The sequence below is a fragment of the Vulpes vulpes genome, chromosome 9, assembly GCF_048418805.1.
Source record: "Vulpes vulpes isolate BD-2025 chromosome 9, VulVul3, whole genome shotgun sequence".
NCBI lineage: Eukaryota > Metazoa > Chordata > Mammalia > Carnivora > Canidae > Vulpes > Vulpes vulpes.
In genome coordinates this window covers 24,506,042-24,528,481 of record NC_132788.1, presented here as the reverse complement: position 1 = coordinate 24,528,481, position 22,440 = coordinate 24,506,042, and the positions used below count along the sequence as shown (strand labels likewise).

The window sequence follows — 22,440 nt, the reverse complement described above, 5'->3', positions numbered from 1 at the left end:
GAAGGAAAGGAAAAATAAAATAAGACAAAAACAGGGAGGCAATTCATAAGAGACTTAATTCTAGGAAACAGAGGATTGCTGCAGGAGAGGTGGGTGGGGGATGGGGTAACTGGGTGATGGGCATTAAGGAAGGCACTTGATATAATGAGCACTCAGTTTTATATGCAACTGATGAATCACGAAATTCTACCCCTGAAACTTATAATACATTGTGTTAACTGAATTGAATTTAAATAAAAAAATTTAAAAACTCCAAAGAATGGTAAGGTGAGAGTATAGGGTCATGATGGAAATTGACAAAGGTCTAACTTCAATGTAGGAAAGAGAAATGTGGAAGTTAGCCTTAGGGCCAGGGGAGAGATCATTTTGGGGAGAGATTTTTTTAGAATAACTTAATGGGCTTCTTTGGTTGTGCCAAGATGGCTCTCAGGGAATACTGGGGCAGAGGGCAGAAGGCTACATAAATGGCTCTGCAAAAGAAGTGGATAGGACCTTTAGTATTCAACCTCAAAAAGTAGGGTCCTATTGGCAATGAAGAAAGTAGTCATGGCAGTTAAGTAGGCAATCAACCTCACCTGCCCCAACAACAAAGCCTTTCTGCCTGAGGATAATAAAATATTTGCTGGGGAAAAAGAAGGGGCAGGGCCTTGGATGTAGAAGAGGTGAGGAATCTGGGGACTCTAAAGAGGACCTTGAAGAAGAGGGTACAACGAAGCAAGCCGGGGCCCAAGGTGAGGGTGTAAGGACCAAGGCCTTTGGCACACAGGGATGTGTCAGAGTCGCTTTAAAGTGTCCTCCCTCCTGACATTACCCTACCTGCCCTTCTTTGCCCCCCAAATCACAGACATCTATTATGCACAATGGTCTAGTTATGAAGAAACTAAGATCAATGCAGGGCAGAGAAAGGTAACAATTCAAAAGCTATCTGGTGAGAGAGTGGGAATTTGGCAGCAGTAAATGAGACTCAAATGCAATGAGATGAAAGTTCTAGCCCCACCAAATCCCTCCAGAGATAAGGGGAAGAGTGCTGAGTTTCCCATGTATGTGGGATGGGGTTGGAGCCCGTTTAACTGCTTCTTTGAGAAGAGAGTGACCCAATTCTGACTTTTATCTTACAGTAGTAGGGCACAGATGAGTTGTTGCTAAGGGCGAGGGGGCAGGAATGGGGTTTGGGCAGTTGGGGAAAGTAGAGGTTTGGAAGAGCAGCTATAGAGAGTGGCACAGTGACAGCCCTATATCTTCCAAACTGTGGAAAACATAATTCAATCAAAGGCTTTACCACATTTGGTGAATGCATATTGGTCCAGGCCTAAAGTTTCCCTGAGGGTCTCTCTTGGAGAGGAAGGGGTGGTAATGAGGTCAAAACCAAGGAAGGTCAAGCAGCAGAGGAATAATTTTAATCCTATGGGCAAAGAACCCAGCTCCTATTATCCTGATCAGAGGTCTGTTGAGATAGTGATATGGAGAAATTGGTAATGGTTTGGAGTAGCTGGAGCAAGGAATGGACCTGATCAGAGAATGGCAGAAGCATTGAGGAGTAGCATCAGATGCTCAGATAATGTTGAGACCATGAGTTGGCAGAAACTTCAATCCACAGGAATAAGTGAATTCCTCCAGAAGCTTCCAACCCCTGAGTGTGGAAAAGAAAAAGGATGTGACTGGATTGATCACCAAGACAGTGGCTGAAGTAATGTCCCATGGGCAGTAGGCTGGGTGCAAAGTGATCAAGAGCCATGAAGGGGGAAGGAATCTGAGGAGGGTGACTCAGGTCTGCTGAGCATGAAGAACAGATATTACAGGGAAGGGAGAGAAAGAGCCAGAGATAGAAGGCTATGGCCTGAGGCTGATCTCATAGAGCTGAGGTTTCCAGAACTGAGCACATCTGTCTTGAGGACAAGGCCTGGGGAATAGACATGGTTATTAATAAGATTACAGTGTTGCACACTTCTGTTTTTTTTTTTTTGTTTTTTGTTTTTTTACTTCTCTCCTCATTCCTTTTTTGACACTTCATGCTCTTTCTTATCGCTTTAATAAAATCATTCCTTCTTTGGGCCTATGCTATTGTCCCCCAAAAGTACAGTGTAATGGTTAGACACAAGGAGGCTGATACCAAGCAGCCTGGATCTAAATTCTGGTTCCATCACATACCAGCCAAATGACTTTTGGAAAGTTAACCTCTCCAAGTTTCAGGTTCTCCATTCAAAAAGTGGTATCATAAAAATACCTACCTCATAGAGTAGATGAATTGTCATTTATTGAATACCAATGAATGTTGTACACTTTACAAGTACTCAATGAGCCAACACATACCATCTGAAATTTGTTTTGTGTTCCTTATGTTCTATGTTGGCATGAAGAATCTGGATCAGCCAAAGACTATTGTGTTGGACAATGTCTGTTCAGACTTATTAAGATTACCTAGGCAAGCCAAGTATGACAGTTAATTTTACGTGTCAGCTTGACTAGGCTAAGGAATGCCCAGATGGCTGGTAAAACATTATTTCTGGACGTGTCTGTGAAGGTGTTTCTGAAAGAGATTCGCATTCAAAGTGATAGACTTAGTAAAGCAGATCACCCTCCCTGATGTGGGTAAGTGCCCTCCAATCTGTCGAGGGCTCCAAAGAACAAGAAAGTAGAGGACAGGAGAATTTGTTCTTTTTGTTTAAGCTGGGACCTCCATCTTCTCCCGCCACATCAGGGCTCCTGGTTCTCCGGCCTTCTGGCTGAGATTGGAACTATACCACCAGCTGTCCTGGCTCTTCAGCTTGCAGCTGTGGGACTCCTCAGCCTCCATAGCCGCATGGGCCAATCCTTTATAATCTCTGCACAGCTAGATCTTTCTATATTCTTATTGATTCTGTTTCATTTGAGAAATTTGACTAATACACCTAGCTTTCAAATACAGAGTGATCTCCGTTCTGGAGCCCACATGTATGCGCATCTGATTGGATTGAATCCCACATCTGTCAGCCAGAGGCAAGCCTTGAGTGATTTTGTTTGCAGAACTGATCAGTCATATTGATACTGAATGTACATTGCCTAAGTCGTTGCCCCTTTATGGCGATGGGCTCTCAGTCCCAATCGTTTCTGCAGGTGGCTCTTTCACCTCATTAAATTCCAGTAAGGAAGCCACCAAGTTTTAGGTCACGTAGTTCATTCTGCCTCCAGGCAACCCTGCACCTAAACGTGAATATTCTTTTTTTTTTTTTAATTAGAGATTTTATTTATTTATTTGAGAGAGAGAGAGAGAGAGAGAGAGAGAGACTCCCTGTTGAGCAGGGAGCCTGATGTGGGACCTAATCCTGGGACCCTGGGATCATGACCTAAGCCAAAGGCAGACGCTTACCTGACTAAGCCATCCAGGCACTCCCTAAATGGGAATGTTCTAAGAAAAAATAGTTTTCTTCCCTCAGAAAGGGTGGATTTGATAATTCCAGGCTTCAATAGTTGCCTAGAAGTGTTGTTAACATAAAGCCAAAGTGATCAATTCAGTCTCAAATGAGTAAGTGGGATCCTTCAAGATTGGTAGAGAAAACAACTGATGGATGGGTTTACTCACCAGTCAGTTCTTTAAAGTCTTCACATATCTAATTCCTACCTCGTGCAATAACACCCTATTTCCTTTTCTGATTTATTCAGGTAGATGGGAACCAGCCTGACACAGGGCTTGAGCTTCCATGGAGCACCCCCCTGCCATCACAGGCTGCTGGAGGCCCACGCAGGTGGCTGGAATCAGGCAGGAGCCCCTGGTGCTGGGAGGACTCCCCTGAAAGCCCATGGGGGTTGTGTTTAACAGTCTTGAAGAGTGTACCCTTGGGCAGAGAGCCAGGAACAATCTGTGTAACTCACTAAGCTAATTATTCTCTCTGCAGATGGTGTCCCCCACTAATCCTCTCTCGGTTTGTCATAATCCAGTTCTGTTCTGAGGAGAGCTGCTGGGTGTCTGGCTTTCGTGCAAAAGGGCTGTCTGCTTAAGCAGAGGAGATAGGGTAGCTGCTCTGTGGGACGGGGGTTCTGGCCTCTCAAGTCAAGGAGAGTGGCTGCAAGGACTGTCCAGAAGAAGGCCACCAGCCCTGTGGCCCCAGGAGGTTGAATCAGCTTCAGAGAGTGGGGCAAGCATCTAAACTGGCCTGACACTCCTCTGCTGGTCATTTTCCTGGGGCTCAGAGGGCTCAGAGGAGCTGGCCATGCCCTTTTGCTTTGCAGAGAACGGTGAGTCTGTAGGTCTGTATCCTTTGGGGTCAGCCATCCCTGGGGTAGAGTATCTTGTTTCTGGGAAGTCATAGCCAACAGGGAGGCGTTTCAGCCTGAGACTCTGGGAGGGACGTCTTGAGCAGGATACCTATGGTGATGCAAGATTGGGTCTCTTTCCCCAGCCTGCTGGGTTGTCTGGTGGTAGGTCATGTTTAAACACGGTGCTGCTGAGATTCAGGTTCCTGCTCGTTGATTTACAGGATGTTAATATTATAGCCTGTCTGGTTCTCCCACCTGTCCCGGGAGAGGGAACAATGCAGTCACTGAAGCCAGAGAGGGAGAAATCCCTCCTGAGGACCCTCCCTCAGGCTCTTAGAGTGGAGGGGGGCTGCCCCTCCACTCCTGCACGGTGAGGATGGCCCATGGTGGGATGGTTCAGGGATCACACTTGCTTCTCAGAGAATCAAGGCTTTAAGAGAAAGCTATAAAGAGCCCGGATGAATATAAAGATTGGCAGGGAAAGGGGTTGGGAGTCCCTAAGAATTATCTCATTGCATTTTCTCTGCTGGTTTCAGGATTAGCATCACTGTGTCCATTCCTACAGAAGAAAGTGGGGCATAGAGAGATTAAATTATGGACAGCCCCAAAGTCAAACCCAGTTTCTACCTCCTTGTTGCTCTTTTTACTGTCATCGCTGGGCGAGACAGATGCTATCTTCTGGTCCCTGTTTACTGACAAAGAGACTGAGACTTGAGGTAGCTGGATATTTTGCAGAGGGCACACAGCTGGTGAGGGCAGACTCTTGACCAAGTACAGTGTGACTGCTACTAATTGCCTCTGTGCCTCAGTTCTGCATCTTCCCACAGGGCTCCACCCTAGTGCTGACTCATCCCCTACTTGGAGGAGGAAGTCCACTCGATAGTATGGGGAAGGGGGTGTAAATCACTGCCTCCCAGTTGTGTAACCATGGAGGAGGCATGGGAAGGCATGTGGGCCCTTCCTATAGCCCAGAAGTGCACCTCAGACAGTGAGAATATTTTTTTTTGACAGTGAGAATATTGAATATCCTCTGTGAGGGGCGATTTCTAGAGAAGTATAACCCACATCAGTCTGTATTTACTCTCTTAGACATATAAACATCATCCAGAAATCCTCTTATTATGGTGACCTCAGATGGGTCTGCTTTCCTTATCTAAGCTTGGGGTAAAGAGGAGAGCTGGTTGCCATTTCCAGTACCTATGTGCTTAAATGTATGTTTGTGTATTTTTGTGTGGGTATACATGCCTATATGTGTGTGTCTATGTGTGTAAAAGTGTGTATATGTAAATGTGCATGCCTGTAATGTGTGCATATGTGAATGGGTATTTCTTTGTGCATGTGTATGCATCTGAGCACGTGTGTGTGTGTGTGTATACGCTGATGCAGGAGACCTGGAGATGCGGAGAGACCACTGGACTAACAGTTACAATGCCTAGACCTGCTCTGGATGGCTGCCTGGTACTTCTGCTCTTTGGGTCTTGGTTTTCCAGGTGGAAAGCAAGGAGGATGGGGTAGAGGAGCCATCTCTTCTTTACAGGGTGATAGCCTACACACGCAGTGTTCAGCAGCTTTCTCAGCTCCAAGTTAAATAACCCCAGTCCCTATAACCTTTCCCTGTAAAGCACATTTTCCAATCCTTTAATCATCTTGGTTATTTTTCTCTGAACTCCCTCCAAGATACCTATGTCATTGGATAAGTATGTCGTATAAATTAGTCAGTAAATCAATCTGTCAACAATATCTCTTAAGCAACCACCCTGTGGCTTGCAGGAGGTGCCGGGCTGATACAATCCAACCACACAGGAACAAAAAGAGTTTTCACTGTGGCTCAGACCAAGGGTTCATTTGTCCAGCAGTGGCCTGAGGCACCGTGGACATGCTGGGAGGATATCGTTCCTTCTAATACCATCATCTTTGAAGATCAGGGCCGTGCCTCAACATCAATATCTGAAAATGTTTTAAGTAAACATTTAAGGGCACCTGCTCTGTTTAGAGCTCTGTGCTAGGCACCTTGAGGGTTAGAAAATGAGTGTGATGCTGTCCAGGACCACTGGGAGGAAGTCAGGTGCACAAGGTAGAGAGCAGGGTGGGTATGGAAGCAAAGAGGGATAGGTATGTCCTAAGTGAGGAACTAGCCAACCTCAAGATTGCAGATAGGACATCGGTGTTCTATGTGGGATGATTTGAAAGCTTTTCTCCCAGATGCAGCATGATCAATAATAAAGTGAAGTAGCCAAAAGAATTCTGAATTTGGAGTAAACCAGACCTTTATTTGAGTAATGATTATAACCCTCATTAGCTGAGTGAACCTTAGGCAAGTTAGTTAAGGTTTCTGAGTCTCAGATTCTTTACATGGCAGGATAATACCAACAAAGAAGGATTGTTTGAGCTTAGACAACATCACATTTGTAAAGTGTTTGGTGCATGGTAGGTGATTGGTATTATAATCTCTCTTCCCCTCACAACTCATTAAGGATCAGTTTCTTGAAAGTCTTCAGCTCTTCCGAATGGATATATATTGCTGGTCATACCACTAGTTAAGTTTCTAAGTTCTGTAAGTTGATTATATGATGTGTACAATAGTATCATCTCTGCTTATTGATCCTAAAATAATTTTATTCAAGGTTGGAGGGCAATATTTTATTTATAGTATAGCATATGCTTCATGACTTTATAGCTTGAGATCAACAGCTATGGTCTTATCTTCTATTGTTGTGGTTGGGGGTACATATTCTTTTTTTCAGTTAGCATCAACTTTTTGTATGAGGTAGAGCACTTGGTCCTTGACTGAGACCCCTGGCTAACCTGGCAGGGTAACTTTGGGCAAGTCACTGAAGAGACAGCTGTGGTACAAAGCAAATGCTTCTCAAATGTGAGTGTGCATCAGAATCACCTGGAGGTCTTAGTAAACACCAATTGCTGGGCTCCATCCCAGAGTTTCTGATTCAATGAGTCTGGGTGGAACCTGATAATTTGCATTCCTAAGATATTCCCTGGGGACACTGAGTCCGTGGGTCCAGGGTCTTCACTATGAGAACCCCTGATATAGGAAGTACAGCTTTGGAACTTGATGGAGTTTGGCCAAGTGAGTTGACCCTTCTGAGCCTGCTTCTTTATTTATAAACTTCTACCTTGCAGATTAGATTTAAAGATAATAATTAGAAAAATTATGATGAGCAAAGCACTTTATAAACTATAAAACACAATATAACTATTAATGGCTTAATATTCCCCATCAGCTTTAGCTTACTCACCTGTAAAATGAGGATAATAATAGTAATTTTTATGAAGATGAAGTGAGATGACTGATATAAAAGCAACCTGTGAAATTATAAAGAACTATGAAGTCTTGTTTTTATAACTTTCCTAAGTTTCAAATTCCTTATCCGTGATATGAAAAGTTGGCCAGTGGGTTCATCTTCTGTACCAATCTTGGTCATGTAGTAGATCATTATTCTACATGTGGATAACGCAACCTTCTAGTTAATACCTGGCTGCTGCTGTCCTGTGTCTTGTTGGCTCCTTTGGTCAAAGCTACATGTTGGGCCACTGTTACATTAGATGCTTCTGGTTACAAGAAACAGAATACTAGCTAAAAGTGGTTTTAAGGTAAGGGGTTTGTTGTTTCATCTCACAAGAAGTCCAGAGGCAGGGTGATTTCAGGGTTGATTAACTCAATGGTTTGACCAAGTTAAGACTCAGGGATTCTTTTGGCCTTCTCTTCATGGTCACATGGTGGTTGTAGCAGTGCCAAAAATCACATCCACATATGAAAACAATCAGAAGCAGAAAGAGATGAATCCCTCACTTGCATTCCTGTTCATGTATATATAAAAAAAATTCTTAGAAGCCTCTTATTGGCCAGGGTTGTATCGCATGCCCTATGATGAGGAGAAATGGAATTGCCAGATTGGTTTAGACTAGTTAATATTCAACTGCCATGGCTGGAAGAGGCTCATGGAACATGTGGTCACTGGATCAGGCCCTCTGTCAGCAAGTGAGAAAGTCAGCAAGTGAGAAGGGGGCGGGGGAGGGTGGGTGGAGACCAACAAAGTCTTTCTTTCTTTCTTTCTTTCTTTCTTTCTTTCTTTCTTTCTTTCTTTCTTTCTTTCTTTCTTTCTTTCTTTCTTTCTTCTTTCTTTCTGTATATTTTTTTATTGGAGTTCGATTGCCAACATATAGCATAACACCTAATGCCCATCCCGTCAAGTGCCCCCCTCAGTGCCCGTCACCCAGTCCCCCAACCCCCGCCCACCTCCCCTTCTACCACCCCTTGTTCATTTCCCAGAGTTAGGAGTCTCTCATGGTTTGTCACCCTCACTGATATTTCCCACTCATTTTCTCTCCTTTCCCCTTTATTCCCTTTCATTATTTTTTATATTCCCCAAATGAATGAGACCATATAATGTTTGTCCTTCTCTGATTGACTTACTTCACTCAGTATAATAACCTCCAGTTCCATCCACATTGAAGCAAATGGTGGGTATTTGTCGTTTCTAATGGCTGAGTAATATTCCATTGTATATGCAGACCCAACTTCTTTGGGTGTCCTTAGGGCTTTACTTGCACATCTCCCCACAGTGTTATGAAGTTTTCCTGTAGCCGGGGTCACAGCTGGAAGGGGCCCCCAGCACAATCCTGAAATGAGAAACTGAGCTCCCTGGGGGTCAGGGGGAGGAACTCAGCTCCCTGTCTTGGCAGGGAGGTTACTGGTCTAGAAGGTCAGGGAAAGACCACAGCCTTGTGGACTCAGTTGCCACAGAATCTTTCCTAGACAAAGTGCTTGACCCTGAGAATTCAAAAATCAGCACCACAACATTACTACTGTATGTGGCATTTTCTCCTGAATCTAGCATAGTGCTAGTGGCTAGAGGATGTGCCTGACAAATACCTAAGTGCCTAAGAAAGACACTTTAATTGCCACAATTAAAGTAGTTTGGTCAGCAGTGGGTTTGGGGAGAATTAATGCTTTTATAGTGGAATAGAAATATTTTGCTGGCATTCTGAGAAAGTCAGGTCTGTGGATTTAAAAAATCTCATTCTTCTTCCTCTGTCAGAGCTTTGTGAATCCATTGGAATGGTTGGATACAGGGGTTTTCTGAGGGAAGGGCAGACTCCCACCAAGGTTCTATTCTAAGGCACAGGCTCATATCTCAGCCCAGGGATGGCCACACAGCTCTGAAAGGAAGCAAAGTAGGGAGGAGAGGGGATGGCCACAGCCCTCACTGCTCTGGCTCCTCATGTCCATGAGTGGATGCCCTTGTTTCTGAAGCTCCCCATTTAACTCCTATTAAGTATTGTGGGAAAGCTATGAGGCTGATATCCCCAGGGGAGTCTCTAGAGGAGATATGTGCAGGATTATCTCAGTGAAGATAAACACTGAGAAGGAAGATTGTGTCCAATTTCCCTGTGTGTGTGGTATCTGTCCATGCTCAGCAAAAATGATTTCTCTAAATGAGTTCCTACCTAGAACTCTAGCACAAGAGTTGGATAATGGCAAAGCCAAATGGACCTTATTGCTCTGTTTCGAAGGTCTTATTTTACTGGCAAAGACAAAGAGGTCACTTCAAAAAGACAAAGAACCCAGAGCTTTGCATGTCAGGGTCCATGCGTGTCCCATCGTTCCTTGTGATTTGTTTTAAAAGCTTGGAGATATGTATCAGATCCATCCAGGAGTAAGATGTTGTGACTACTAGATTTCAGAACTGTGGTACTCAAATCTGTTTGTGGTGAAACTGCCTGAAACATTTAAAAAACACAGTCCCTAGAGGAGGAAGGCTGGAGACTTACATTGAAAAACAATTAGCAACTAGCAATTAAATCGGTTACTATCAAAAGAAGAGGAAATAGCAAGGGTTGGTGAGGATGTGGAGAAACTGGAATCATTGTGCACTGTTGGTAGAAATACAAAATGATGTAGCCACTGTAGAAAACAGCATGGTGGTTCCTCAAAAAATTAAACATAAGATTACTGTACAATCCAGCAATTCCACATTTGGGTATATACCCAGAGTGATTGAAGTCAGGGTTTTGAACACCCATGTTTATAGCAGCATCATCTGCTATACCCAAAGGATGGAACAACTCAAGTATATATAAATCGGTGAAAGCATAATGAAAATGTTATATATATATACACACACACATATATATGTATATATATATATGGAAATTCTGTATTCCATACTAAACAACATGGATGAATCTTGAGGATGTTGTGCTAAGAGTGAAATAGGCTAGCCACAAAAGGACAAATACTGCATGATTTCATTTATATTAGATTCCTAGAGGAGTCAAATTCATAGAGACAGAAATGGTGGTTCTATCAGAAATGGTAGCATGGTGGCTGCCAGGGTCTGGATAAAGGGGAAATGGAGAGCTAGTGTTTAATGGTGACAACAAATGTTTTGCAAGATGAGGAGGAGTTCTGTGGGTGGATGGTGGTGATGATTGTAAAACAATGTAAATGTACTTAATTCCATGGCACAGAACACTTAGAAATGGTTAAAATGGTATACTTTATGTTATGTATACTGACATAGCTAAAAAGAGCAGTAGCAGCAACAACAATGAAAACACGCTCTCAAACATAACAGATTCAGTTCTTTGGGAAGCAGAATCTGAGAGGCAGGTTAGGGTACTGAGACTTATAAGGTAGTGGCTTGAATCAATCTCCACAGAGGAGAGAGAAGAAACAGGACAGGCAGAAGAAGTGGGCTGCCATGGAGTCTCAGTGGAGACTCAGCCAATTTTGCAGGGAGTTCTGAAAATAGACAGCTTTTTACTGCCGTTCCAACTTGGGGTGAGATGACAAGGCCTTTATAGCTGGGGATGGATCTGTCTTTGGATGTGTGGCCCTGGGCAAGGTTGTCTTCTGCTGAAGCAATTCCTAAGGGGGCTGAATGCTGAGGGCTGTCATTTGAGAAGAACACATGCAAAGTGCCTATGAGCGTGAGTATAGAATAATCTTCAACACCCATCCTTGAATCTTCTCCCCAATCTTTGTAGTATTTTCTGAAGAAAGCCTTATCTCCTTGTTTTGTATGTAAGGCATACAGCAGTTAAGTCATTTGCCCAGCCATATAGCTAGTAAGTAGCTGAGCTGATTTAGAACTCCAATCTCCTGGGCAGCCTGGGTGGCCCAGTGGTTCAGCTCCGTCTTCAGTCCAGGGCCTGATCCTGGAGACCCTGGGATCGAGGCTCCCTGCATGGAGCCTGTTTCTCCCTCTGCTTCTCCCTCTGCCTGTGTCTCTACCCCTCTCTCTCTCTATGTGTCTCTCATGAATAAATAAATAAAATCTTAAAAAAAAAAAAAAAAGAACTCCAACCTCCAACCTCCTGAGTCCAGGGCTCTGTCCACACCGGCCACCTGTAGATGCAGGAAATAAAGGCTCTGCTTTGGATGCTGGACATTAGAAGGGCTGGCCCTGGCACATCTCCATTGACACTCATTCCTAGGGGACAAGAAGTCCAGAGGGAGCGGGGGATGTGCCCCACCTGGAGCATATATTCTTCCCTTCCTTCTTGACCATACACTGGGGTCAATACTCAGGATTCCCTGGAAGTTCCTAGGGCCTGTGTCACCTCTTCTCTTAGTCCATGCTCCCAAGGCTCCTAGTAAAGTATGCAAAATCCTTCAATGGCTTGTAAATAAAAAACAAGGTCTTCACATAGCACACAAGAAAAAACCATTCAGAAAACCAGTAATGGTATCCATGGTATCCATGCTTCTGGGTTCAAACCCCGGCTTCCCTTCGCAGCTGCTGCCTTTCTCTAGGCTTTTAATTTCTCCATTTTCTCCACCACAAAATGGAGATGATAGTGATGAGTCCTATGTGGTGCATGGGGATCAAGTTGGCAAGGCAAGTGACCCATAAATGAGTGCTGGCATTATGAGGTCTTCATCACATCCCAGCAACATTGCTGAGTCTGACTCACCCTTTGCTTCTCCTGACCCAGCCTTATCCTCCTCACCTGTCTCTAGACAAGACTTTAAGCTCTGAGGTGCAGGGATGGCTTCTGTCATGTTCTTTGCAGCGGCCCAATGTCCAGGTTGGGATGCAGTGTGTATCTGCTAATTGACACAATGAAGATGGGGCAAGGTGGACTGCAGGGTGTTGAAAGAATCAAGGTTTTCTGAGTGAGACAAAGTGCAAGCAGGAAGGCGGAGAAAGGCCACATCAGCAGGTATCTCCTGAGTCCACAGTGTGGAATCTGTGTTCACTGGTAACCAAGATAAGAATGTGTCCTCCATCTAGCCTGGTTGTGACATGGGAGCTGTACTCCCTCGCACAATGAGAAACAGTTTGTGGGTTATGTTTCTGAGCACTGCCAGAGCCCATCATTTACTGGTGTCTCATTTCACAGTTGGAAACCTGGAGGCTCAGTGAGGAAGCAGAGGCCGAAGGCTCAAGGGCACATCACTGCTTCCCTTCCTGGAGGCCTTCTTTCCTGGCAGGATGTGCCCATCCCAGATGTGTTAGCAATGATTCTCTAGCCTGGCTGTGCTTCAGAATCACCTGAAGTGATGGCTCATACCCATTCCCCACCCTCAAAGGCTTGGATTCAGTTCTAGGAAGCGGTGTTTGGAAAATCTGGGACTTCAACCAAAACCTCTGGTGGTTTGGATAATTTGTTGTTGAAGACTGATGTTTGGGAACCACTGGTTTGGAGAAGATCTTTATAGAGAATAAGATTTTATTTCTTCTCTTTGTTTTTTTTCATTCCCACAATAATGTAAACATTATAGAAACCCAAGAGATCTGGTGTTACAATAAATGGTCATTAGTACAAAAATCAGTCAAATGGGTTGTTAGTGTTGTATAAGCTAAATAACTGCTTGGCTGAAATTTTCACCTTTATTAGCAACGACATGTATTTATGCAGAGTCGGAGAAAAGTGGTTCTCATTCCTGGGTATACATTAGAATCCCACAAGGAACATTAGAAAAGTGCTGGTTCAGTAGGGATCTCTGAGGTGGGGCTCTAGGTAGAGTCTAACATGCAGCCAGTTTGAGAACTCCTGCTATGGCATTGTCAGAGCTCCTCCTAGTCTCCAGCTTCATGGCATCCTCAGGGCAAGCCTGTGATATAGGCAGGGATTTGTTTTTATTTTATTCATGAAAAAGGATGAAAAGCTGAGGCCCAGAATGGTGAATGAACCAGCCAGAAGCTAGAGAGGGAAAGAGCTGGTTCTTTGTTTAATAGATGCTGTAACCTCACCTTGACCCGGGCAACTCTTAGTAGTCACATTTCTCTGTACAGTTGGAAGAGCAAGGGTGAATCTGACTTGCATGGCCTATGTGCACAGGGGCAATCTGCTGTGGGCTGCCTTTCTCTATAAGCTACAATTTGGGAGAGCCATTGGCTTTCTGTAGAAACATAGACTTTTAGGATGGACAGCTTCTTTATTTTATTTTTTAAGAGGTTTTATTTATTTACTCATGAGAGACATACAGAGAGAGGCAGAGACAGAAGACAGAGGGAGATGCAAGCTCCCTGCAGGGAGCCTGATGCAGGACTTGATCCCAGGACCCTAGCATCATAACCTGAGCCAAAGGCAGGCACTTAACCACTGAGCCACCCAGGTGCCCCTGGATGGCTTCTTTAGGAGCTGCTTTGTCCAGCCTCCTCATTTTTTGGAGAAGAAATCAGAAGTCCAGAGATATGGCATGAGACCCCTGAGTCCTTATTGCCCCACTGAGATAGCATGTCAGTCATCTGGCCTGTCCTGAGCACTCCTATAATTCCAGTTGCACAGACCTTGAATTGGAGCTTGGATCCTCCTGGAGAAGAAAGCCAAGGAACAGAGTATAAGCTTTCCTGGAGGTCAGAATTGGGCTGGATGCTCTCGGGACCCCGCATGGCCTTCTCACATCCCAAACTTGTCTCTGGCAGTATGCCCCTTGTTGACAGATTCTGAAAGCTTCTGCTACCCTTCTTGACCACCTCCCAATCTCCTCCCACCCATCCTTGGCCACATTTGCCAGAATGACACAGGCTGTACCCAGTTTTATTGCTCGTAAATCAGTTTCTTGTAACATACCAGTTGCTTCCATTCTCTGAATTTCCATGGATCCGTCAACATGTTCCTGAAGCTGGGTGCTTTGCCACACACCACCACCTGCCCAGGTGAGAGGTAGCCGGCAAGCCCCCAGGCAAGAAAGGAGTGTTTTTCCAGCACCCACGTTAGGTTCTTGGCTGAACCAGGATCCTTTCTATCCTGGTGCAGGGACTGGCTTTTCTTTCTTCGGCAGGAAAGACAACATTCTAGCTTTTTCCAGAGTCTTCATTACCTTGTTACCTTGAAAAGAGACAGACTGTTTTTTTCTCCCAAAACATTAACCTGAATGCTTTCTCCCTTTCCGAGAAGCCAAGAATGTGTCATGACTGATCCCTGAATCTTTTGGGAAGCACACAACAGACTAGCCACCACCCTATGGCAGCAGCTGGATTAGCAACCATCAGAAGAGGAAGAAATACCATCCGGCATCTATAGGGTTCCAGGCATTTTCACATACATGCTCTCATGTAGAACTTGGGGTAGTTTTTAGTTTCTTTTTCAAATGAGAAAACTGGAGCTTGGGCTACTAGTTAATTTACTCCGAATTATATAACTAGTAAGTGGGGAAAAAACCAAAATTTGACCATACCTGTGTAACCATAAGCTTCCCTGTGCCTTACTTAAAGCTCTGCATTAAAAAAAAAAAGAGAGAGAAATAGGGGCACCTGGGTGGCTAGTCGATTGGGTGACCAACTCTCAGTTTCAGCTCAGGTTGTGACCTCATGGGTCATGGGATCCAGCCCTACCTCGGACTCTGGCCAGGGAGTTGCTGGAGGATCCTTTGCCTCTGTTCCTCCCCCTATTCATTTGCATGAGTGAACTCTCTAAAATAAATAAAGTTTGAGAGAGAGAGAGAGAGAGAACCTCTGTGACATTTCTCTTCAAAAATATTTTTAAAAGTTGATTATGGTTTTGTTAGAGCCAATGTTCGCCTGCTTATGCCTCCTAAAACACCTTACTTTTTTCTTATCTTTCCCTTGAGTTACTGAGCATCTAGCTCAGGGGACCCTGGGTATATAGACAATTCTTGTGTAACCAGGATACACCTGGGCTGCCTAGTGGCATTTCAAAGTATCTTGGGCAGAATCAGAGGAACTTGTTCTGAAATTTAAAAAATAATTTTCAAAAACCAAATATTTACTAAAACCTTCCTAAGGCCTGAGGGGTCCTTTCACAGCAAAATATCCAACAGAACTTTTCTGTCTTCCCCTCACTGCCCAGATTTTTCTAGTTTTTCCAAAAAATATTTTCTCTCAGGATTTTGCTTTTTTTCTCACTTTCAACTTCCCAATTATTTTTGTTTTTTCTTAACCTTCTTGAGAGTCTTCTTTTCTTTTTTTTTAAAGACTTATTTATTTATTTGAGAGAGAGAGAGAGAGAGCAATAGGAAGAAGGAAAGTGAGAATCTCCAGCAGACTCACTGCTGAGTGAGGAGCCCAATGTGGGGCTCAATCCCAAGACCCCAAGATCATGACTTGAGCTGAAATCAAGAGTCGGACACTCAAATAACTCAGCCACTCAGGTGCCCTGAGAATTTTCTAATATAAATAAATCAAGGCCTTCTCTGCTTTTTCAATTCTGCACTTACTCTTGCCTCTGAAACACAACTAAGCCCCAGGCCAAGTCGCCTTTCCACTGTGGGGGCATAGGTATGGTTGGGACTGGATAGGGGGAGATGAGGAGCTGAGGTATGTGGTGACTTGTATGGTATGCCAATTAGGTTAGATTTGAATACAGGTAATGGAAAATCAAGTTTCAGTGGCTTAATTGAAAAACTCAGAGGCAGTCCAGGGCTGGCATTTCCATGGCCATTGGCATGTAGGCTCCTTCTATTTCTTATCTTTAGCACTGGATTCCATCCTGGTGGTAAAATGGTGCCTGTAGCTCCAGTCATGGCATACACGTTCCAGGCACCTTGAGAAAGGTTTCCTAGAAGCTCCTCCCAATGATTTCTGCTTAAAACTCTTTAGTCATTCACATCTGAAAAGGAATTTGGAAATTTAATTTTATTAATTAGACATATTGTACCCCCTAATATGTAGGATTTGGGGAGTAAGAAGAAAGGAACAGTGGATATTCAGTCTTTGCCACAAATGGTAATGATTTTGATCACTCTCAGGACTTTTTAAAAACTCCTTTTTAAAAATTAAGTCTTTTATTTTGAGGTACTTGTAGATTTGTATGCAGGTGTAAGAAATAATAGAGACCTGTGCCCTTTGCCCCGTTTCCCCTAATGGTAACATCTCATAGTATACTGTCACAACCAAGATGTTGACATTGATACAGTCAAGATATAGACATCTCTTGCACCAGAAGAATCCCTTATTTTGCCTTTTTATAGCTACCTACTTTCCTCCTTAATTCTGGCAACAATTCCTCAGTTCTCCATTTCTATAATTTTGTCATTTCAAGAAAGGTAGATGGATGCAATGAGAGTATGCAACATTTTGCATCACAACTTGTGGTGTGCATCAATAGTTTGTTCCTTTTTCATTGTTGCGTCGTATTCTATGGAATGGATGTACCACCAGCCTGTTTAAGCATTCATTCATTGAAGCATTCTGAGCTGTTTCCAGCCTTATGAATAAAGCTGCCATGAATACTTATGTAAAGGCTTTCGTGTTAACCTATGTTTTCATTTCTTTGGGATAAATGCCCAAGAGTGCAATTCTTGGGTCTTATGGTAGTTGCTTGTTTAGTTTTATTAGAAACTGCAAACTCTTTTTCAAAGTGGCCGTGATAATTTACATTCCTACCAGCAATGTAGGACTGTAAAATTTTGGCCATTCTGACAGTTAGGTAAAGATTCCTCATGGTGATGTTAACTTCCATTTCCCAATGGCTAATGACTGAACATATTTTCACGTGCTTATTTGCTATCCATGGCTTATCTTTGGTCAAGTGTTTTCTCATGTCTTTTTTTTTTTTCTCATGTTTTTTACCCATTTCCTTTTTTTTTTAATAAATTAATTTTTATTGGTGTTCAATTTATCAACATACAGAAAAACACCCAGTGCTCATCCCGTCAAGGGTCCCCCTCAGTGCCTGTCACCCATTCCCCCCCACCCCCCGCCCTCCTCCCCTTCCACCACCCCTAGTTCATTTCCCAGAGTTAGGAGTCTTTATGTTCTGTCTCCCTTCCTGATATTTCCCACACATTTCTTCTCCCTTCCCTTATATTCCCTTTCACTATTATTTATATTCCCCAAATGAATGAGAACATACACTGTTTGTCCTTCTCCGATTGACTTACTTCACTCAGCATAATGCCCTCCAGTTCCATCCACGTCGAAGCTAATGGTGGGTATTTGTCGGTTCTAATGGCTGAGTAATATTCCATTGTATACATAAACCACATCTTCTTTATCCATTCATCTTTCGATGGACACCGAGGCTCCTTCCACAGTTTGGCTATTGTGGACATTGCTGCTAGAAACATCGGGGTGCAGGTGTCCCGGCGTTTCATTGCATCTGAGTCTTTGGGGTAAATCCCCAGCAGTGCAACTGCTGGGTCATAGGGCAGGTCTATTTTTAACTCTTTGAGGAACCTCCACACAGTTTTCCAGAGTGGCTGCACCAGTTCACATTCCCACCAACAGTGTAAGAGGGTTCCCTTTTCTCCGCATCCTCTCCAACATTTGTGGTTTCCTGCCTTGTTAATTTTCCCCATTCTCACTGGTGTGAGGTGGTATCTCATTGTGGTTTTGATTTGTATTTCCCTGATGGCAAGTGATGCAGAGCATTTTCTCATGTGCATGTTGGCCATGTCCGTGTCTTCCTCTGTGAGATTTCTCTTCATGTCTTTTGCCCATTTCATGATTGGATTGTTTGTTTCTTTGGTGTTGAGTTTAAGAAGTTCTTTATAGATCTTGGAAACTAGCCCTTTATCTGATATGTCATTTGCAAATATCTTCTCCCATTCTGTAGGTTGTCTTTTAGTTTTGTTGACTGTATCCTTTGCTGGGCAAAAGCTTCTTATCTTGATGAAGTCCCAATAGTTCATTTTTGCTTTTGTTTCTTTTGCCTTTGTGGATGTATCTTGCAAGAAGTTACTGTGGCCAAGTTCAAAAAGGGTGTTGCCTGTGTTCTCCTCTAGGATTTTGATGGAATCTTGTCTCACATTTAGATCTCTCATCCATTTTGAGCTTTTACCCATTTCCTAATTGGATTTTTTGTGTGTTCCCTGTTGAGATTTCCTTATATATGCTACACACCAGTTCTTTGTTGGACTTGTGATTTGCAAATATTTCCTCTCATTCTGTCATTTGTCCTTTTATCTACTTGATGGGGTCTTTGCAAAACAAAAGTTTAAGATTTTGATAAGGCTGAATTTAATCAATTTCTCGTGTGTTTGAGTTAAGAACTTTTACATAGATCCTGAAGATTTTCTCTTATTTTTTTCCTGAAAGTTTTATTATTTTGTTTTACATTAAAGTCTGTGATTTTGAGTTAATTTTTGTATACAACATGGAATTTGGGTTGGCATTAACTTTCTTTCTTTCTCTTTCTTTCTTTCTTTCTTTCTTTCTTTCTTTCTTTCTTTCTTTCTTTCTTCTTTTCTTTCTTTTTTTCTTTCTTATTTCTCTCTTCTTTCTTTCTTTTTACTATGGATGTCTAATTGCTCCAGCACCATTTACTGAAAAAACTATCCTTTCTCATTTTGCATTTTGGTCAAAAATCAGTTGAACATTTTTGTGTAGGTTTACTTTAGGGTTCTCTATTCTGTTCCATTCATCTATGTGTCTAACCCTCCACCAATAACTTTTGGGGCTTTTAAAAGAAATTTTTCCCACTAACATTAATGTTTTACATGATAGAATATTAAAAATACCCAAAACTAGTGTTTTTTAAAATTACCTGTGTATATCATCACCTTAAAACAGAATGATAAACATTTTGGAATAATTTCTCTCTACATATTTAAAAAATATTTTTATTGTTCTGATTTTTTAAAAAATCTTTTTAAAGATTTTATTTATTTATTCATGAGAGGCACAGAGAGAGAGAGAGAGAGAGAGAGAGAGAGGCAGAGACACAGGCAGAGGGATAAGCAGGCTCCATGCTGGGAACCTGACGTGGGACTCCATCCCAGGTCTCCAGGATCAAACCCTGGACCTAATAAGGCAGTGCTAAACTGCTGCGCCACCCGGGATGCCCTTATTCTGGATTTTTAAAAAGATTTTATTTCTTTATTTGAGAGTGAGAGACTAAGAAAGAGGGAGAGAGAGAGAGAGAGAGAACACACAAGCAGGACAGAGGGAGAGGGACAAAAAGACTCCTGGCTGAGCAGGGAGCCTGAAGTGGGGCTCGATCCTAGAACTCTGAGATCATGACTTGAGCCAAAGGTAGATGCTTAACCAATTGAACCACCCAGGCACCCCTATTTTAATTGTTCTCATTTTTATATCATTCATTAGTGTAGATAGGCTAGGTTATGCTGCAATGGCAAATGACTCCCAAATCTCGGTGGCTTAGTCCAGTGGAGATTTATTTCTCATTTACACAAGATTTTTCAGGCAACCTTTGAGGCTATTGCCATATAAGTGGTGGGGTCCTAGGTGCTTTGATTGGTTCTGCTGTCCCAGCTTGAGGCTTCCATACTCACTGTGTCAACATAGTAATGACATGTGTCATGTCTGTCCACATTTCATTAGCAAGAGCTGGTCAGAAAGGCCACCTAATTGCAAAGGATCGAAAGGGTGGTCCTACAATCAGGAAGGAGGAATATGACAGAGGATTTGGTGAGCCATGGCATTGTATCTGCTCCATATTGTATGAAAAATGTTGCATTTTGTTTTATAGGTTAATATTATAAGAGTTTTTTCCTGTTTCTTATAAATTCTTTTAAGATATTTGAGTGATTTAGGGATGCCTAGGTGGCTCAGTTGGTTAAGTGACCGACTCTTGATTTCAGCTCAGGTCTTGATCTCAGGGTCATGAGTTCAAGCCCTGTGTTGGGCTCCATGCTAGGTGTGGAGCCTACTTAAATAAGAAATGAAAAAGAAAAAATTAGTGATTTACATCATAGAAAAAAGTCTTGGTATTATATGAAGTAAAATTTCTGTTATTTGGAAAGCTGACTTATGCAAAATGGCTCATTTTCCAAATATGTGAGGTATATGAGACCTCACTGTCAAAACAGTATTATTGTTGAAACAAAGGGAACAGGCTTAAGCTATTCAAATCGTGCAGCTTTCCTTGGCCAGTCAAAGGCTCCTGTTAACCTCACTCCAAAATCTTCCAGTTTCTGTAGTTTCTTTCCTATGACTGTTATCATTCTGAGGGAGCTTTATTTTTTGTTTTGCTTTTAAGTATTAAAGTAGAACCAAAAGACAAATGAACAACAACAGCAACAAACCCTGACCATTCAGAACCCTGTAATAAATGCATCTCCTGCAGCATTCTGCCAAAAGAATCCCCTAAAAAAGAGGGAAATGCCACAGGAATTCTTTTGCCCAAGTTGTTCCTTCTACTTAAAATGCTTTTCATCCATCTTCACCAAGTTAAATTTTAGATTTGTTATATGGTGGATACCTTGATGCATTGGTAGTCTGAGTACAGTTTGGCCAAGCTTTTCCTGTGGCAATGCAACAGAAAGGCTCACAATTAAATGCATTATATGGTTTCATTCATATGGGGAATATAAAAAATAGTGAAAGGGATTAAAGGGGAAAGGAAAGAAAATGAGTGGGAAATATCAGAGAGGGTGACAAAACATGAGAGACTCCTAACTCTGGGAAATGAACAAGGGGTAGTGGAAGGGGAGGTGGGCAGGGGTTGGGGGACTGGGTGACAGGCACTGAGGGGGGGCACTTGATGGGATGAGCACTGGGTGTTATACTATATGTGGGCTAATCAAACTCCAATAAAAAATAATCAAAAAAAAATAAATGCTCAAATAGCATGGTTTCTTAAATAAATTGAAAACATCATCAAGATAAGTCAATCGGAGAAGGACAGACATTATATGGTCTCATTCATTTGGGGAATATAAAAAATAGTGAAAGGGAATATAAAAAATAGTGAAAGGGAATAGGGAAAGGAGAAAAAAATGAGTGGGAAATATCAGAAAGGGAGACAGAACATGAGAGACTCCGAACTCTGGGAAACGAACTAGGGGTGGTAGAAAGGGAGGTGGGTGGGGGGTGGGGGTGACTGAGTGGCAGGCACTGAGGGGGGCACTTGATGGGATGAGCACTGGGTGTTATTCTATATGTTGGCAAATTGAACACCAATAAAAAAATAAATTAAAAAAATAAATAAAATGTACCAAAGTTAACTCATGTGAAGTGTCTGGCTTAATGCCTGGCACAAAGTTAATACTCAATAAGTGTAAGTTCCTTCAAAAAAAAAAAAAAAAAAAAGCAAAGAGAAAGAAGTAGGTCAGGTTAACACACTTAGAATAGTATTACCTGAATCCTAAATAACACCATGTCCATATGTCCTTATTTCTCTATCTCTGCTGCAGTCTTTCCTGCTGATGATGGGGTTAAAAGGACCAGAACTGAGGGTTAGCAAAGGGCCTCAGCAAAAGTAACACGGGTTTGCTCTGTCAGAAAGCAGAGGCAAGACTGCCTGGCTGTAGCTCTTCTATTAATCTGTTGAGCAGCTAATGGGTTTAATCTGTGTCCTTCTGTCTGGTGAACTCTTTTATTTGCCTCAGCTCTAGTCCCAATAATTTCAACTCTCAAATAATTTGAATAGAAACTTTTATCTAATATTTTAAGAAAAAAATCAAGGGAATGAATTATTTCAAATCTTCCCTTGTATGTGGAACTGTCTTTAAGTCTCTGCTTAAGTTCCAGCATTCATGGAAAGTTCTTATTTCAATGCTTCTGTTTGTACTTTAATCATTAAGACTAACTAAACTATTTTACTATTTGGTTAGACCTCAGTGAGAATCACTAATAGAGCCACCTATAAATAAGTGGAAATGTGTTTAATTTGCATAGGCAAGCTTAGCTCATATTTTTGTATTCACATGTGTAACTCACATAAACCATACACGAAACTAACAAAATATTACAAAGCAGGTGTTGTCCAATCCTCCTTTCCTGTCGTGGACTTAGGGAATATTGCCCAGGTCTGTATCTGCTCTGGCTTCTGTGGTCACCAGCTCCAGGAATGGGTGCCATTGCCTGCTCT

At 42.5% G+C, this 22,440-nt stretch overlaps 1 protein-coding gene across 1 annotated transcript in view; it reads left to right on the top strand.

The window, feature by feature from the left end:
- Positions 1-3,903: 3,903 nt before the first annotated feature.
- The window catches only part of RP1L1 (RP1 like 1), a 54,836-nt gene continuing 36,299 nt past the window's right edge, over positions 3,904-22,440 (top strand). Inside the window, exon 1 of the mRNA XM_026007796.2 lies at positions 3,904-4,212. The gene's annotated coding sequence lies outside the window, so the exon portion shown is untranslated. The remainder of the gene's footprint in view (positions 4,213-22,440) is intronic.